Raw genomic sequence first — 17,918 nt, 5'->3', positions numbered from 1 at the left:
AAGCAAGAGGAGATGCCACTAATGTCAAGATGTAAATACTCCTCACAGCGCAAGGTCAAGCACTCTTAGGCTCCAGGCTTGAGAAGTACAATCGGCTGAATGAACAAATGGAGCAGATGTGGAATGTAAAGTTCAACATGGTCTGCACTTTAGGAACATTCCAACAGAGGCGTCTGTTCACAAGAATGTTGTCCTGGAAACAGTTAAAAGCTGAGCATACTCTATTTCTGTATAGCTACAGTAATATATACTCTCTATACACATGTGTGTGTGTGAACATGAACAAGAACGCATTCCTATTGCTAACATAGGAACATGTTCTTATACACTCAGTACATATTGAAAACATAGCTTACAGCCAGAGCCTGCAGCTTGCTGCCTTGTGTATGATAATAATGATTTTGCACGCAGTAGTAATAGCTCTTGTAAGCTTCCCCAAGAATAAGTGTTGTCAGTAAGTGCAGGTACTTTGTTGTCATATAAACATGCACATATACAGGAATGAGAGAGGATGCACATTGGGGCTTCAAAAGAAAAGAAGGCAAGAAGGAAAATGGAGAAAAAAGACAAAACTTTTATGACCTTAATACTGCTTATATTTTTATCTTCTTTGTACCACTGAGCAGTCGCACTGTGGCGATATGTTAACTTGTCATAGGAGGAAAAGCAAAAGTGTAATTAATATTAACATAGTAGATTTAAATTTACTTGAGAAATATATCTGAATTATCATTTACATATTCTATATTTACATCACAATTGCAGGAAACTTGCACATCCATCCCTCTTTGGCCTCTTCTCCGAGTCTTTAAGTTTCTTGAAGAATATCTAAAACACTCCCAGGAAGTGAACTTAGACTGAGATAAATTGCTAGAGTTTAATATTATTTAGTTTAATATACAGAAATACCTTCATTTGCCAAAAGAATTCTGTATGCTCTAATACATAACCCAACCTATCGCAGGGATTTTTCAGAAGTGTTGGCCAGCTACACAGGTTTTTGTTTGGAGAAACCTGAGGTGCAAATTTACTTATGGAAATGAAATGGGAGTGGGTTGTGGTATTTATTTAATAATTTATCAAGCATGGGGCATTACCTTGGTGGCATATCATTTTCCGTTTTCCTGGTGCCTCCCTCCTCTCGACAGGCGGTATTTGTAAATGTGTGCTGACAGCAGAGGTTACCTTGAGCAGGCCGCTGGACCTGGGGGCTGTATGTCTTCATTTACCCCAGTATCTGCAGATGCCAGGGAAAGAGAAAGTTATTTTCTGTGCCTGGCCCGTAGGGAAAACTGAGGCTAACGATCTTGGCCATGTTGATTGTTACCTTGCTCCTAGAATAGCAGCTTGCTTTTAGGAGCAAGCGCCAGGGAATGCAAGCAGGAAGGATGGGATGGGATATGTGGGTTGTGTGCATGTGTTTGCAAATATGGCAAAGGCCGAGACAACTGTTGGAGGTAGACATGCCGGGGTCACTAGCTGCACTCATACACACACAAACACACTCGTAAACCCACCTTCCAAGAGTCAGCTGTGTAGTGTGATTACACTGAACCTTTGTTTCCTCCTATTAATTGCCTGCACTATTCAGGTCAAACATGATGCAAACACCTACTATGAAGTAACTATGCAGTGCCCTGTCATACGAGACCAAAGTTTAGTATGGCACTAGCTAGGCTAACTACACAGCACAACTTCATGGAATAAGCAAAGAAAAACCTGGTCAGCACAATTTTTTTTAGGCTGCTGACAGTTAACATAGTCTATAAGACATTAAGGTCTTGCCTCATTCTTTTTGCAAAATAAGATGCTCAGGCATTTAGGGGCATTTCTCTTATAGTATCTCTTTCTATCTCTTTGCGGTAGTAACATTCTATGACTCTGCATGAGGGGCAACATAGAAGCTTGAGTTGATGTCGATTTAAATCGCAAATTTTGTGACTATGTGAATTCTCTGTGTTAGAAGCACATCAACTACACATGACAACAGTTTTTTCTTTTAAACTTTTGAGTTTCACACACAAATGAGTTCTTGTTCTTACCTTTAAGAACCATTATGTTAAAGAGATTATACAGAAATGCAATGACTGTTATGTTAATACTTGCAAAAGTAACTTTAGATAGATAGATAGATAGATAGATAGATAGATAGATAGATAGATAGATAGATAGACAGACAGACTGATTTAAGTCAGTTTCTCAAAAATGGAAATCTTTGACATTGTTCCTTGTTTGATGGTGACATCCTTATCTTTTTTAAACAGAGCTTTGGCCTCTAGCTCTTTCTTTTTCATCATAATGGAACAGATAAAGAGCGCAGTGGACAGTAGGGAGCAGTAGTCTCAGCCACTCAGCCAAAATGAAGCTTTATTACAGTTAAATACAGGCTGACACTGTCTGCTAATCCTGAGGCGGCCATTATGGAGAAAACTAAGAGGCACATCAGTAATCAGGGCCAAATTCATTGTCTTCTCTCAGGCTGAAAAGCACCTCTAAATAGCACTACAAGAATCACTGTTGATGATCCCCCCCAATATTTAGTAACACATACAGCCTAGCCTTTTTAATTAAAGCTTGACATTGTATAACATTGATAATCTCAACTGAGCACCTTAAAAAGAGTAAATGATGGTGACTCAATCCAAAAGCATTTTGTTTAGATCTGTTTGGTATTATCTAAAATGCTATATTGGTAATTTGTTCCACATCCATACCTTTGGATGGACTCAAAGTGCTCAGTGTGCAGTTTTAATTGTCCCCACATCGGTTGCTCATTGACCTCACTGATTACCTTTCAGCTGAGTGGAAGCAAGCTCCTCGATACAGTTTCTACAAGTCTGATTAAGGGCTTCCGTGAAATATTTGAGGGCATGTCAATGCCAATAACATATGGGTATAAAGGTTAGGTGTCTACATGCTTTCTCAATGTAATTCAGAAAAATAGGTAAATAAGCAAATGTGAAATCTCTGCAAAAATGGACAGTCTTTATCTGATAAAGTACCAGGTACGCATTTATTGAATCACAAAAATGTCTAAAAATGCCAAGGGGATAAGCACAAAGTTTTGTCATTATGGGTCCAAAGCACAAACGCACACTAAGCTTGAAAGCATACTATATCCAAATCAACCCTGATGCACTGCTCTGAGCGTACTTAATGTATTGAATTAAGTTTAGTTTTAATTTGCATCCTAATTTGACCCAGCCACCTCTGACTAAAGCTCACGGCGCTTTTATTGCTCGTCACTTTGTAATCAGACAGTTATTCATGAGGATTCTGAATACCAATAGTCTCCTAAAGCTGCAGAGAGGTGGGAAAATATCAGATATTCTATTATTTAGAGGCTCAGAGTATGAGGGGTTTTTAATAATTCCACTTATTTTTGTGAAACTGCTGCTAAAATAAAAGATTTTAAAAATACAAAACATAATGACAAGATAAGAGGTTAAAAGAATATGAAAAGCATAATGTCAAGATTTGTATTTTCTGAGCAGCACATACTATCACCACCAAGAGTCATTTCTATCAAAAGTTTCGCTGTTGTGTACTTTTATTCAGCTTCAACTTACACTGACCTACATTCCCCAGAATGCCTCGTGGCAAACCCCAGAGAGTGTGCCTGAATGACTGTTTTTATGTAAGTGAAGGATGTACCAGTTCTGCTGGAGTTTTTCCAGGTGAAAAAAAGAACATTTCCACTCAAAATGGAGCTGTCACTCTGCTGCACAGTTTACTGTTTTGCCATGTATTAGTGTAAGTGTGCAAATATAAATGTGACCTGTTTGTGTGCATTGTCAATCTTGCAATATATCTTCAATAGATGGAAATGTTCACTGATTAATCCATGCTGGAAAGGTACAGTGTAACTTTAATTTGAGAAATGGATAACATGTTTCCATAAATGTTTCTATAAATGTTCATGGTTTCTTCTGACTTTTATGCTACTGCTAACTGTAAACATAATATGTTTGTTGCCCTCATATAAAAAGATGATTTGTAATTACTTTGAGAATTAGTCAAATGATCAGCTTAATAGAAATTTACCATAAAGCAAAATTTAAATAATTTACAATGACATAATACGCTATATTACACTATTATTAGAAGGCATAGCATGCAGTTTAATTATGCAGATGACACCGAGCTTTATCTGTCTATGAAGCCAAATGACACACACCGATTAGTTAAACTGTAGGAATGTTTTAAAAGCATAAAGACCAGGATGATCTTGAATATTCTGTTTCTAAATTCAGATAAAGCAGAGGTGATAGTACTTGGCCCATGGTGTCTAACCAGATACTCTGGATGGCATTACCTTGGCCTGCAGTAATGCTTGAGGATATGCCAGGATATGTCCTTGACCCTAATAGAACACTTTGCTCTCAGACTGTCTTACTTGTGGTTCCTAGAGTTTTTTAAAGTTTAAGAGTAAAATATAAAGCACTTTGAAGTGACTGTTGTGGTGATTTGAGATGAGGAGATTTATTCAACATGTAGATGAACCCTGCACATCTGTGACTGAGACTGGGGTTCCACCCTAAAGTCAATGTTTCTTTTATTTGCTCCCGCTAAGATAACCTCCATGTCTTCATTGGTTTCTTCCTCCTGCTTGACAAAGCACCACACAAGACATTACCTGTTTTCAAAACTGAAGGACTGCTGTGAGAATTGGTTTTAGTTTTTTAGATATATTTTTTTATCGGAACAAGCTATTAGTGTTTTATCGGTCCAGTTTTTGACAAATTGTGACTTATTTTCAACAATGATTTAAAAAAAAAAAACTGCTTCCATTCATTATTTCCTGGTCAGTTGTGTGTGAATAAAATTTCTGAGTGTCTTATTGTAATGCTGACTGCAGAAACTTCACAGTTGAAAGATTCCCTGCAGGAAGATGCGAGCATTTTTATTTTCACACAATTTCCTTGCCATCATTTCCACTTCCTCAGCTTTACGCAAAGCTTTATCTGTTCTAAGCTTTGAGGAAAAATAACATCTGGCGCCATGAAAATAACCATAAGTTGTGGATAACATATCAATAACTCTTGGATTTGTGCTTTTGATTTCTGAGTGCTGTTTCAAGCCTTTTCAATATATTTCTGTTATATGAGGGCAGGCATCCAGTAGCATGATAACTCACTCTGCTTGAATTACAGTCCACATCCTCCTCTGGCATTACTGCCAGACTGGCAAACCCAAAGGACAGCCACTTCTGCTGGCCAGCGATGGCTACACGCTAAGACCCTGTCCATCTCCCTTGGCGTTTTTTGTTATTTTGTCCTCTTTCTCTCTCCATGCCTCACTCTCTGGTTCCCCATGGGTCCCCTAGGCAGCGGCAGGTGCACTTGGGGGGCTATGGAAGGTCTTTGCCAGGAGCTTGAATGAAGCCTTTATAGGCTGGCTTTCAATGTCTCTCCTGTTCCCCAGTTCTATCTTAGGAAAACCACTATCATCTCTGTTATGATTTACAGCCTTCCGATTGTGGCTTTTCCTGCCAGAGAAGAGGGGCTTATAAAGACCTCCTGGGGGGGTGTGATGCTCCATTTCAATCAGGCTCATGAATCAGCCCCCCACATCCACACACCATCACCACAGAGACAGAAACTGCATGTAACTTCAAGGCAGCCAGGCTACAGTGACAGCGAACAAGACAGACAGAGGAGTCTGACACCACAGCTTTCAGTGGAATTACTGCAGAATTAAGCTGGTGAACTGAGAGGAAGGAAAAATGAGTCAGCACAGCCTGTCTTTGTCACTAGTCTAGCCTAACACTGTGGCCGCTATAAACCCAGAGAGAGAGAGAGTTAGCTCTCTAAAAATCTGCAGCATTTTTATCAAAACAAACATGTTATACAACTATGAGCGATTGCTATGCAACAGCGATCCAACCTATTTTCAGCTCACGGAAGCTCTTACATTTGCTCTTCTAAACATTCAATGCCTTTATTGGCAAGCAGTCATCTGGTACACAGGGTGCAATGCATTCAACATATTCAGGACTTCTGAAAGTACACAAACTAATTAATACTACAGTTCATTGCTCCTCTTTCCTGCAAAAAGGATAGGAAAAAGATGTGCACGTCGGGTGCTCCATTGGCCTGAACCATAGTTTCTTCTGGTTCTGCCGTGCCTAGTTAGGGTTAGATGGGATTTGGAGCCTTTTCATATCAAAGAAAGAGCTCAACTGTGTTACTTTCACAGCTTAATTAGAAAACTTCCTTCACGGTTTCCCTTGTGTCTGTATGTATTGACTTCAACACAGCTGGCCTCATTTGTGTAATTGCCGCTTACTGAATCCTTTGTCCTCAGGGTTATGATGACACAAATTGATTATTGACTACTAGCAAGTCATCGCACTTGGCTGTAACAGAACACCATTAAAGTTCCCAAAAACAATGGCGCAAATGAAATGGAAAGCATATTAGCAATATCCTTGTGATGAGCTCCAGTGATGCTGCTGCTGCTGTATAATTTGTTCTATGGCCTGGTTCCACTTTATGGTCACAGAGGTCAGTGAGGTGTACTGATGCATGTCAGTGTTTTGCCCTTGTGACTTCCAGGTCAGCTACATCATTAAGAATCTACAGTAAATCACTTGTACAAAGTTATTATTCAAGGAAAATGAAAACCAGCTGGTTTGTTGGTGTTTCTTTTGGTTTTTATTGCCATTTTCTGTCATGAAAGAATCTTCAGTGTGCCACTATTATTAGTCAGATGGTACAGCTGACAACTCGACTTAACTGTGACGTGATTTTTATAAATACAAACAACGCTTAAAGGCCGCTGTCTGAATCTAACGAAAGCTTGGGTGGTAATTAGCCTAACTGACATACAGTATAGTTTTATGAATTTTACTTTTAAAATCCCATCCAACACAGTATATAGCGTATTTGCAAGCTTTTCTGGAAGTGTTCCTGAGTCCATGTCGTGATTTCCGTTCATCATTTCTCATACCCTGAAGATCACGAGCATCCAATACTGATTGTTGCACATGTCCCTAACTTCTTAAAATGGTGGAATTTCATAATTTCTAATTGAGAATTAGAAAACTTCTAATTTCTAAGTTCTATTGCAAATAAAATGTAGGGTTATGAGAAATCATTATATGCTGTTGGATGGAGCTATTGAAGTAAAAACTATCCAGTATGTCCTTTGAGCTAATTACCGCCCAGGTTCTTGTTATATTTGAACTGTGGCCTTTAAGTTTTAAACCGTGTGTCCTTTAAACATTCATTGTATTCATAAACATCGTAATTATATATTTTTTATTTTGATCACACCCTCATTTGAATCTACTTAAATAGTTTTTGAGGCTAAAAATAACCAGTTAGAGTGAAAATGTCTCAGTTATACTATGCTTCATTAGTTAAAATTAAAAGTGTAAGGACAATTCAGTATGGTATCATTCAGGCTTGATTAACCAATATCAGGATATTCTATCACTGAATACAATGCAGACAGACAGAAATGTCACTCTACCCTAGTCAGCACGGCTCGAACATTATGTAAGTTTTTCTGCCAAATAGGAAATCTGCCAGCGGCATAAAACACCTAGCTTCAAATTTAGGACGCCATGAGTGTGATAAAATCAGCAGTAGTAGTACTGACAGCAGTAGTCAACCTGATGTAACATCTGTTATCAGCTAAAACTTATTCCACACACACTAGCCTCAACCTTGTCCTTATTAGAGAATATAATACGTTTTTATACAGAGAAACATGTGCCTATACTCGATATATACTATGAACCAATGACTGTGCCACTGTAAAATATTCGGTGTCAGCACATTTATGAATGTCCACCCTAGAAAACAAGCCAGTGGTTGTTTGTGTTTGTAGTGTCTTCAGTATCAATGGGCAAAACTCAGCAACCTGTCATGGTCCCTGGTTTTGGTTCCAGCGTTTTAGGGTTCTTGGATTTTTGATTATTATTAAATGAGAGATAATTGATTTCACTGTTGTTGTTGTTGTTGTTAGGTTGAATTCTTGACTTTGCGATCATTCCAGTATCTTGAGCATTAGTTAGTTACTGTTTAGTGTTTAAGGAGTTTGGATATGTGTCATGATGATTGCCCTTTTGGTGGTTGGTGTACTATTTGGCGTTAGTTTTGAATCCTTAGTGGATTTTCATTCTGCTTTAGTTTGTATTTTAGGTTTATTACTTGTGTAATAAACGTATTACTTTTATCACTTATTACTGTTATTGTTTCTCTGTCTGTCTGTCTGTTCCTCCCTTTTCCTTGTCGTTCTGTGTTTCCCCAAAATTTATTATGATAAAAAGTTACCCCCATGTACTTTTTTCTGGGTTTTACTTCCTGTCTGTTGATTATCTTTATTATTAACTGTGCCTCATTCCCTGACTGTCTCATCCCCAGTCCCCAGTTAGCTTCATAGTTAGATACATTTTAGTTGCCTTCTCCTGACTTCTATTATCAGCTTAGGATGAAAGCTCATTTTTTGTTTACTCCATGTTCTTGCCCACCCTTGAACCAAACTTTAACAAGTTGCAGACTGAACAGACTGAAACTTCAGTTTTCTGGTCCAAAGTCAAAAGTCTCTCCACCATCCAACCCACCAGTGGAGACTTTTTCACTCTTATTTAAAGTTTAAAAACTGCCAAATCTTTTCATTAAATACATTTTTATTGGCTGCTGTTCTGCTGTATTGTGTGGCTACTGACAGACATAAGTAAGTAATCAAAGCAGGACAGATTGCTTGTCACGTGTTGATACCCTCCAAGCACAGAGCAATGCAGGGTTAATCATACGAGGTGCTTCCAAAGTGTCTTCCTCATTGACTTAGAAATAAATGCTTCCCTTCATCTGTCATTGTATATTAATAAAGGTCCTTTAACAATATGCAGGGACCATTCTCCATTTCTTCCTCATTGCCAATGCTGTTTTAAAGTAAGAAGCCCTTAGAAGGGCAATTTGTTAATTATTAATTAACCCATGCACTTATGCACTGTAGTGATGATGAACAGAGGCTTTTAGGAACCCCTGCTACCCTCATCCAATCCACAGCTTGCTATGAATTGAAGACCTTGATGGAGAAACAATGCGAGCAAAAGCCAAATTGCAAAGTTGCCCTTTGCACCAGCAGGGGGTATGAAAATATATTGAGTTGAACTTTGTGAGAACAAAGACCCCAACCCACCCACAGTGATTCACAATCATCTTTTATCAAACAACGCAGTGACATTGACCTCTATCAAATCAGTTACCCATCAGCCATCACTCCAATCTGGGGGTTTTTAGTGTTGGCACCGGCATTCAATCACCTGTGCCTCTGTGGATTTCCCAAATGTACTGATCTTGCCAAAGACTCCATTGCCTTATTAAAGTGCAGTCACAGAGGCGGTGCTGTCGTGCAGTAGGTTTCAGCAGCCCAAGGGAAGAGAATGAGGAGCTAGTGACAAGCAAATTCATTACACCACTCTTGTTGATAGTGTTGTAAAATAGAGTGTGAGATGCTGCACAAAGGTCATCCACTTGCACATTTTTGTCGTTGGGGAAAGATCCGAATGACTGAGTAAGCTAGTGGCAATGTCTTGACCCTTAACTTGCATCCAACGGGCTTATTGATTTTTCACTGAGATTCTTGGTGTATTCAAACCAGGAGGGGCAGGTTATGCAAACACTTCCATGCTAATGTGTGATCCCTTGACTTGCAATATTCATTGTTTTCTTTTCACTTACTATTGTATTAATGTGTCACAAAACTGTGCCTCATCTTTTTTCTTTTTTTTTACTGACAGCTGTGGCATGGTGTTACTATCTTAGCCTGCAGCAGAAAGCCAAAGTGAAACCGGAGAACTTACAGCAGGTTAAATTTTAGAGGTAACAAATCCAGATTTCAAATCTCAGTGACACTTGCCATAAAGCAAGTCACTAAAACATCCCCAAGAAGAGCGTGCATGCAGTTTAATGGGATTGTTGTAATGCAAGAAGCCCTGCACAATAACGATGCGAGTAACTTCCTCTTCCTCCTTGTTGTCAGGCTTCATTAAAAGATCCTAGATCCTTTTTAAATGTATAACATTTTCCAACAATTTCACCTTAGATCCTGCTAAATTTAAGTATACAACAACATATTTAGCCGATAAATATGCTTATATAATTAAAACTGTTAGGATAAGATCATATAAGATGCTTAAGAGGTTCGTAACCAGAGAAGAAAACAGCAGAAAGACAAAGGAAAATGAGAAATTTTCTCCAAATGCTGAATGACAGTGAGCTAATGGAAAAACTACAGATTAGATGGTGCAGGGATAATGCTTGTGTTTGATTTCATTAGAGATGTGCTCACAACTTCTACCTAACGTAATAATACTATAGCAGCAGAAATGAAGGTGATCACAACATTAAGATATCTGGCAACTCTAAAAACGAAAACAGAGCAGCTGTGATGACTTGGGTCTGTTGCTACCTTCTATCGTCAAAATGAACAAATAAACAATTACAGCACTTTCACAGTCTCATATTTCGAGCTGTGCCAGGTGTCCCCATGAATTTAAAATAGATTAAGTGCGAAAATTACCACCAAATGGTAAATAAATGTAAGCAAACAAATACAATGATTACCATGCAAATAGGCTGCTGCACAAGTAGGTCTGTCTTTTCATACAGTAATCGCTTTTAAAGAATGCCTTACACGTTATTCAATAAATGCTTATTGCTTAAATTATTATTGATAATTACACCACATCTTCTTACACGAAGTGTTGTTGGGCCTGTTAACATCAGTATAGGGAGCAGGGATAAGGCAGAGATTACATCACAGTCATTCTTATTGCACTATTTTCTAGATAAGCTGGAAGGTGCAGCATTTATTTTGTAGTGTGGTATCTGCTGGTGTGAGTTTGCATGGTCACAATAAACTTGAAGTTACACCGAGGTCTGCCAGACCCTTTCCTGCTTCCACTGGGTTAAAGGTGACGAAGCTTGAACTAATTTAAAAACTGTAAATTTATTTTGAAAGAAAAAAAATCTGGCAGGAGATGAACATGCATGAATTGCAGAGGAAAACATGAGGTGGAATGATGAGTGACATCTTATATTACTGACATACACAACTGGGTTTCTGATATTCATGTTTGCCAGTTTTACAATAGCCTCATGGCTGTGGGTTTGTCCAAGACCCCAGGGTAGAACATTTCACCAAATGCAGTGCTAAATTTATGGCGTACTTTGACACATTAACTAATATGGCATATAGTTTATATGGGGTTTGTGCAATGGCATTGTTTGTACTGTGTGTAGTTAGCTCATAACCCACTTTAAGGCTCTGAAGACTTTAATAAAAGCCATAGATATTATATACCTGCATTACCTACAGAGAAAAATGAATTATAAAGAATCATAATAATTTATGATGCTATGTGATTCAATAATGAATGAGGTGGATAAATCACATTGTATAACCACAACTGGTGTAAATATTTTGATGCACGATCTGTTAAGACTTTGTAAACTGTGCAAGGCAAAGCGCCATCTTGTTTTTCTACAGCTGATTCAATCATCTGCAGTGGATTAAACTGCTCCTGCTCTGACCTGAACCTTTCATTATAAAACAAATAAATTTTGACATTTTGAACACACAGCAGAATGTATACACAACCAAGAGACTCATTACTCTTTTGAAGATACTAATTGATCCCCGAGCGATTCAAAAGACTGGTTGCGATCCACTCCTAGCGCTTAAAGTGCAAGCGGCGCAAATTGCCCGGCGGTTGCAATGCAATAAACGCTTAATTGGTCTCTGTTTGCGATGTAACATAGAACATCACGTATGACATTCTGCTCAATGGTGCCATTTTGCTGGGAGCCTAAAGCGCAGCGAGGTGAGAAAAGAAACAAGGCTGCAATTACGGTGTGAACTCTTCAGGTGGACTCGGAGCATAATTAATCAACCTTTACAGTACTGAGGTCACGGAGAGGTTATAGTCATCACGAAAGTATCGAAAGAAGCTTAAAAGAGAAAAACGACCAAGTGACTATCTGTCACATGGCCCTGACCCCCCCATCCCCCCTCTCTTAAAACCACATAATTATACATTCCTGTAAAAAAACTCATTTGTGAAATAAAGTGGCTCCAGACCATAGGTTAAATTATGTCACCTTTTAACTGATAATGAACTTTATTCATAAAGATTAAGGTAACGAACAGTGTCTCCACATTATTTATATGGTGCTGTGAATGAAGCCGCGTCTGTGTTTAACAAATGCAAAAATCGGGGGTGGGGGGGTCTTGTTGATAATTTCAAACATCAATGCGTGCCAGCTCGTTGCCGATGAGTATCGAATGGTAAATGCTCAAGGCGGATGATGCATAAAAAGAGATGACATATTTGTTGATGCATGTTGTTTTCATGCTGGATGAATGTACAGAAAGACTTTGTCATAGTTTACTATAAGAATTATGATTCATGCTTTCGGTGAGCCATACAAGCAGCCATATGGACAGCAAATAAATTTAAACTAAATCAAATACCAGACACTATATCAATGTGTCAAAGTAGATATAATATCCCGCCCTTCCTCACTAAATAGTAGATACATTCTGTGTTGTGAATTTAGTCTGAAAATCATCCAAGTAGCTTATAAGTGCTACCAAAACTGAACCAGACCTGGGCAGTACTGTGTCATTATTAGTGTTGTTCAGTAACAGAATAGATTTGTAATTAAACCTAATTGCACTACTGCATTGCTTTGATATTTAGGGGTCAGCTTGTTGGCTCTCCTACCGAGTTTTCAGTCATGACAATCTCTCCACACACACCGTGCAGCGGTGGTCTGGCCTGTGCCAAAAGAAGAGAGATCTGCATTGCAGACTACAAAGTAATCTTTACATCTTGTGTAGGAACACATTCTCACTCACAACGTGACACATACTGCGGGAGCCTCCTGAGAAAAACACTTTGCCAGATGCGAAGTAATCAAAGTCTGCACATGGAGACAGGTGGACCACACAATTTCCAACCAGAAGGGGGAAGTCATGACTACTTTTTACTTTTTTAAATTTAGGTAATTATTTTTTCTTTTTTCTTTTTACTTGATGCTTTCTTATGCTGTTACAATTAGTAACAGCAAAAATAATGACTTAATTTAAAAAACAACTTTTTATAATTAACTTCTCAATACAAGCAGGGCTGAAAGCTGACATCTTCAGTTAATAACTAATTACAGTTAAGGCACAATATAATACTAATGTGCATGTTCATTTTTCATGCGCTGCAGTCTGGCGTTCTCATTCCATTATCTTAGCTGCTTGCTTGTGCACTTTAGCATCTAGCTAGGACTACAGAAGTGGAGCTAGCTTGAATGGAGTTCCTTTTCTCTGACTGGTTCAGGGTACCTACGCTCACTGTTTAGTTACATCAAAGGTAGCAGTCCGTCTGAGTTTAAGTTGATGGTGTTTCATTTGTACCACTTGTCAGACTCAACCTTACTAGCTTTATACTGGCTAGTGACTGGTAAGCAGCCATGATGGCTCATGAAACGTCTGCTAAAATAGTGAGGAACACAGTCGCCCAAATCCACAAAGAAAAGTAAACGTTGAACCCTTAACCACAGTACAACCTATCCACAAACATAACAATTCTACTTGTACTTGAGTTCACAGTTATTGGGAGTTGAGTCTTTTTTTAACCCCTGAATATATTTTCCATTTACTAAAAGCTTCTCTGCTATTTAGATGATAGCAGAGAAGACTTGGCAAGTTTTTAATGTGCACATATTCAATTCTGCTGCTAAACCCACAAATGCATTTTCCTTACAAATGTGTCACTATTTGAGGGGAAATAAAAAGACTTTCCAACAGAATAAGATTTCTTGCCAAGAAGCATCATTACAACAAAGAAAAATATAATCAAACACAAATATCCTCATTTTTTAGTAAGTTTAAATCACTCCTGGTAAATGTCCCAATAACAACAAGATAAATTTGAAGCCTATTGGTCAGACAATGAAAAAAGTCTAGTCTATCAGACTACTCTGCACATTTAATAATGGCATCAAAAGGTTCCCACATGACATTAAAATATGATGGCATTAGGTTGGTACAAAGTATCTCAGTGGGATGAATTCAGAGTGAGAACTGGTGGTCACCTAGGTTGGCTATGGTACCTAACCATGCAGACATTAGTGAGCCCTGTAGTTTTTGATCAGTGTTGCATTTTCACAGTTAAACCTTGAAGGTTTTCTGTTGACCTCAAATGTCAAATGTGACTATGGCTATTTCCCATGTTGTTACTGCACACTGGCTTTGTCATTAAACATAACTGCGAAGTCAGTCTGACTCAGCCATATGTCGACACCCTCTAAGGCAAAGATTTTACATTTTTCTGATCATTTACACCATAGAAGTTGATGTTCGTACACGTCTTAGCAAACACTTTCCTATTTATTCTTCCAGCAGACACAGCAAGAATACCACATACAGCACTTGGGGTAATGTTTCTGTCTACCTGCTGTGATCCACGTTGTACTTTATTTGCCACTATGTACCTCCAGTATGTTAGTGCAACTAATTTCTATCAAACCCTATATTTTCTTGCTTCAGCACTCCTTACAATCTGTGTAAGGTACTTAATGTTTCTTCACGTGTGACAGTGTTTCCTTTCTGAATGAACAATGAGCTGGTCAGGTTTGGAGTTGTACTCTACATCTGAAGAGTAGTACTTTTTCTTGTGGAGAAAGAACATGTTTGTTTTTTTTAATTTAGAATTCTGTAAATCTTTGATTATAATTGCAGAGGAGATTGAAAAGAATTAAAGCTTTTTATGACAATAGTGGCAAGAGCATTGTCTGACGATTACAACCAGATTGCAAATAGACAGTAGCACCAGTATTGTCCTGATCCTGACCCTTTATCCTTTACACGGTGCAGATCTACATGGGGGAAGTATTGTACTCAAAACTACAAACACTGCTCTGGTAGTCAGATTTTGATTTCCAGAATGATTACAATGTTGTTGTTTTTTGTTTTTTCTTTTGATTGAACAGGCATTTAGAATCTCTTTATTTGGCAGAAATGTGTCCTTAATAAGTTAGCTTAGCTAGACCTGAATTCTCCATCACTCCCACCTCCCGCTTGCTTGTAGTTTATATTTCTCCTATCCAATCAATGTCTTCATTTGGTCAAACATGATACTAAATTAGCATGAATGACACCGAGGTAGAGTACTTAATGGCCCTGAAATAACCGCTGTGCTGTTTGCAAGTCTCGCTAATATTAATGGGAGGCTCCCTCCAATTATGAGCATGTTTACAAAATGTCTAGCTTAGATAGGAGACAGGAAAGACACTGATAAAGACAGCACTAGGTCTCTAATCACTGTGTCAGATCTCCTTTTGCAGCACTTCACACACTAAAGTTTAGCTTGAACTCTTCTTATAACAAGAATAAACAGTATGTTACACTGACAGCTTTACCTTGTGGAAGTTGTTAGGGTTCTGAAGCTGTCTTTATGTTTTACAGATTCTTCCTTCTGTTGGTAACACATAGAAGAAAAATGGTGCTGCTGTTGTCCACAGGGAGAAGCCAAATGAGGATTTAGAGAGAAGCCAGGAATATCGACAGTCTGAGCCGTGACTGATCAGTGCCTCTAACTGTCGAACTAATGCACAAAACCTTCCATTTTCTTGTGAATGAAAAATCTTTTACCTGTTTCATTCTTTTCAAACCCTTCTTCCTTTTGCATGTTATGTTTCTTATTCCCCCCCCCCCAATATGTGATGGTGAAAAATGTTCTCTTCCTCTTCATGCTGCGATGGATTATAGGCAGACATGTGAGTAAATCTCCTTGTCTCGTTGCCCTTTAACTGCTAATTTTAGATGACTCCTTGGAAGTCAAGTTGTAACTAGCACATGTGAATTTCTGACATCACCATGGTCTTTCTGCTTAAAATTGTTGTGTCAAACTGACCCAAATTTGTAGTTGACAGTCATCACCGTGAGACTGTACAGCAGTTTTCATTGGGAATTTGACAATTGACAGTATCCAAGGCCATCAGGTGAGAAGTGTGACCATCATTTTTTTTATTTTATTTTGTTTGTTTATAGGACAGACCACCATGAATTAGTGTGTCTGAAAAGATACAAGCTTCAATTCAGTCAAATATTTGTTAAATACACAACAATACAACACAAAATAGCATTTAAAGAGCATTTAAAGAACTAATGGAAAAGGTGTAGGCTTTAATCTTTTTTTAATCATATTCCTATTTCCACCATTATTGTCTCATTGTCTCCTCTCTAACGTCGTTCATTAAAAATGACTTCTATTCTTGCTGGATGTCATCAGTCTAATTTCTTGGAGCTATCCCACAGATGCTGGACAGTATAGATGTTTTAAGTAATTTCAGTGAGTTTCTCATCTCAGGCTAACAGATCAGGTGCTCCTTGTTCTCCACCTGCTTTCTTCTTTTTCTTATGTCCTGTTACTTCAGTGTCAAACCTCTTTTATTTATTTATTTTTACCTAAGCCGTAATGAGTGTCTCAGGGGAAACAGTATTTCACACCTGCCGTTATTTCAGCCCAGGCCTCACATTTTCAAAAAAATGTCCAAATGAAAGTTTTCTAGCTTGCTCCTTGGACACTATTATTTCAATTTTCTTCAGTCTAGCTTTCTCCTGCTTTTTGCTTTAGTGATACAGGCTTCGTTCCTCAGACATCATCACCTCTTACTCCACTTAACATTCATTAAGGATGTTTATATTTATCTTATATAGGTAAAAGGGGGCGTGGCAGTTGAGAAATTTTGTGTTCACAATTATTATTTGTCCAGTGTAAGGATATTTTTTCAATTTAATTCAATTTTTTTTATACAGCGCCAAATCACAACAGCAGTCGCCTCAAGGCCCTTTATATTGTAAGGTAGACCCCACAATGACAGAAAACTGTCATGGTAACATTGTGGTGATATTAAGTTTAATAGCAGGCAGGGATGTTACACCACACCACCATGTCACATAAAGGCAGTATTGTCAGACTCTGCTCTTTGTTAGACTCAACATTCTATGCAGTAATTAAATATACTTAAAATCTTAGAAGGATACACACACACACACACACACACACACACACACACTCACACACACACACACACTCTCACACACACACACACACACACACACTCACACACACACACACACACACACACACACACACACACACACACACACTCTCACACACACACACACACACACACACTCACACACACACACACACACACACACACACACACGTACATACACTGCTCACAGATTCAGTAGAACAGTATTTTAATCTCAGTTTTCTCACACTATGCTTCTAAAATATCTACAATAGTGGTTTTGTGAATATTTAAGAAAGCAAGAAATGATTCATGGTCAACAGACTGTCTCCTCTCTGGAGTCCTTGGAGAGTGACAACAGGGACCTCCACCAGGAACAGAGAGGTATGTGGCCAACTACACTGCCACAAAAGTGAGCATACAAGCTATAAATCACCAACTGCAACTCCAGCTTCACGAGCTTCAGCAAACAGCTTCAGAGGTCTGAATGTTTGGAGAAGTGAGATTTGTAACAAGGAACAACACATACCTCATTTCATTTAGTGTGCAAAATTTTAGAGTATTGCATAATGAGCTATGAATGTCACACTCTGTGGCAACAAATTCAGGACACTAAAAAAGACTTAAAGACAATGCAACAGTGGACAACTCTAGAAAGTATTTTGGAATCTTAAAAGAAGAACTTAGAGGAAATTTACGGAAATCGATCTTCCTCTATGGAGGGAGAAAATTGAGGCAACAGTAAACAATATAACAACAGGAAATCTAGGGACTTCAAAGGAATCATCAGCAGATCAAAGCTCTAGATCAAATTACAATCTCTAAAAGCAGAGAGAGTGGCCATTATCCTGCAGAATGAAACAG

Source organism: Pelmatolapia mariae, linkage group LG20, assembly GCF_036321145.2.
Source record: "Pelmatolapia mariae isolate MD_Pm_ZW linkage group LG20, Pm_UMD_F_2, whole genome shotgun sequence".
Lineage (NCBI taxonomy): Eukaryota > Metazoa > Chordata > Actinopteri > Cichliformes > Cichlidae > Pelmatolapia > Pelmatolapia mariae.
This window is presented reverse-complemented; position numbering follows the sequence as displayed.